Source organism: Sander vitreus, chromosome 8 (assembly GCF_031162955.1).
Source record: "Sander vitreus isolate 19-12246 chromosome 8, sanVit1, whole genome shotgun sequence".
In the NCBI taxonomy this organism is placed as follows: Eukaryota; Metazoa; Chordata; class Actinopteri; order Perciformes; family Percidae; genus Sander; species Sander vitreus.
The window spans coordinates 25,828,829-25,831,751 of NC_135862.1; positions in this window are offsets into that span (position 1 = coordinate 25,828,829).

Sequence of the window (2,923 nt, forward strand, 5' to 3'; positions counted from 1 at the left end):
ATCTGAATGTAACACCAACAAAAAGAGGTCCGGAATATTTCCTAGTCTTGATGAATGTTATTGATTATTGATGTGCGTATATGTGAGATGGAGTGATGTACCTGTGTGTTTTGCTCAGTATTTGTTTTTCACAGTAACCCGGACCTTATGGAGGGATAGTTGCCATTTTTAAATTACAGTAGAGCTAATGTAATCAATTACTGTATTGTCCGCATTGCTTTTAGGAGACAATACATTTAAGGTGTAACTCTTATGTCATATTATGTACTGTAGGGAATGATTATCAAAGACACACTTTCATTTATTATAAATTAAATAGTAATACATAGTAAAAAATAAATAAAAATAGAAATAAAAATATAGTAAGCAGTGCCACTTGATCAAATGTCAATTTAGCTATGTTAGAAAACTAACAGCAATGGAACGCCACAGCCAAGGACGAACCGGCGCATATGTGTAATGTGAAAGGTAACAGGTGTTTGCATAGTCAGTGTAGGCTACTAGTAGCTTTCTGTGAGTGTGTGATGGAGGGTGTCACACCGTTGCACAGCTTGGTCTCCAGATGTGCTCCGTGTTGTCACTTTGAGCAGAACATAACCTTCCACATCCTAAATGCCTCAACCAAGTGCCCAAGTGTTCCTAGTTCTTTTCCGCACTGCTGCATTTAGCTTTTCTTCTATAGTTTCATATATAGACGCTAGCCGCACTCCTTGTATTCGTTTATTGATATTAGATTTTACTTAAATCACAGGCTCAAGGCATGAAGCTTCTTTAGTCTTCATCTAGGCTCAATCCATGTCAAGCAATCCAACCCCACAGTCTTAGCAACTAGCTCTGATCTCAGAAAACAAAGCAACATGTGCATTACCCCTGGCTGTACCAGTATCTTGGTTTAACCCTTGTGTTGTCCTCGGGTCAAATGTTGACCCGTTTTTGAAGTTTTTTTATATCAGAAATATGGGTTTCTTACAACCAAACTGCCCCAAAATAACTTGGATGCATGCATGCACGTTATATGCAACCCATACAACAGGCATGTTGTCAATTTCATAGCATTTGAAAACATTTTTTTTTTTTTTTTAAATGGTTTTAAAACAGTATGCTGACTAAATGTTGACGTAATCAGTCTGTGATTCACTCAACATCCTCTGACCTTAACTATTAGTCAGAATAATTCATATCTGTTTTTTTCAAACTCAAAAATTAAGTAAAAAGTCATTTAAATTAGGTTTATTGACAATGAATAAAAAAAAATTAAAAAGAGGTACAAAAACATAAGCACCAAAAACGTCGGAAAAAGCACCGCAGAAGAATGTTATTTTCAATTTTGTCCCTGGAAGGAAAACAAGCTTATGGTCGACGGGAAGACAACACAAGGGCTAAACCTAATGAGATTGAGAATCATGTTTCTTAGTAACATGCATACTAGTTTCTTGAGTAATATCACACGATGACGATGTGGTACTAGAGTTTACAGACTGTATCTCAGTCTAAACATTGCACAGTTACAGTGGTGGTGTATTGAAGCTAATGAAAACTGTTTCCACTCCACCTGTGCTCTTACTGAGGTCATTGCCTATAGGTACTCACTGAGGAGGGGGGGGGGGGCGCAGATTACTTCACATTAATATTCCTAGTATAAGACTCAAACTACTGCAACCCTCAACTAAGGAAAACAATATAAAGCACAATAGGTTTTAAACCATTTAGCAACATGATGTCTTGTATATCGTGCAGACACCATAATGGGCTGGATTCAAAATAGGAGCACTTGGCAGCAATGGGAAAACTGAATTTATAAAGCATGCAACAAATGCTTGTAACAATCGACAAAAATAGTGCAGTATCAAACTGAGTGCTGCTGTGTCAGAGCACACAGCTTTTTTTATTTTACAGTGTGCTGGCCGGTACAAATAATCAATACAATGTTACACTGCTTACAATCAATTATACTTTTTTTACTCTACAATGATACTTCCTGTATATTCAAAAAGCACCGTTGGACTCGGTCCAGTTAAAAATGTATTCTGAAAGTTGCCTGCTCAAAACCCCAAAATAGTTCTCCATATAGTTTATGTCATACAAATTCTAATAAGTTGCCATGTTAGTTCCCCAACATATTGAATGTTGTTTCACATATTGTCATGTCAACTTAAAAACTGAATAAACAGCAATGTCCAAACTCATCCACTGGGTGGTGCTTTATAACTTATTTGAATTGAATTGTATAAGAAAGAAGTCCTTTGCAAACGATATAAACATTAACAAATCTTTATTTTTTTTTATTTTTTTTTATGTATTTACATGTTGATATGTAGATTAAAGTGATGTGCAAGACACTGGCAGTAGTGGAGCACTATTAGTGACCATAGTGCAATATCAAACAGTAAAATCTGAACTTTTCACCAAAACCTTTCAAATGTGAACCTTGCTGTAATGTACAGATTACATATAGTGACAACATTTTCATAAAATACTTGACAACGAGGCAGATTAAGGTTATATGAAATAAAAATGTCTGCTTCATTCGGTCTGGGGGGTTCGCTCAGCTATCCTAACAACCTTCAGTACTGTTAGAACAAAAACAACAGGATTGCAACACACGCACACCTGTAATAAATACATTTCAATATGACAGCCCTGCAACAAACACCACATTTTAAGCTTAGAATTTTAACTACATGGTCATTTTTGTTTATTCAGTGGACAAACACAGAAGCACATGACTTCTGTACTGTGCTGCATGGCAGTACTTTTGCTTTTACTTCATCCACCAGTGCAATATACTGCAATCATTGCCACATAAGTATTCTAATAGTTCAATCAAAACATCCCAGTCTCAACACCAAAAGCTTCACTAAAGTAGTGTTTACTGCAAGGTTGTTAGATAATGTATTTAATTGTTAATTGATTATTTTTGTAA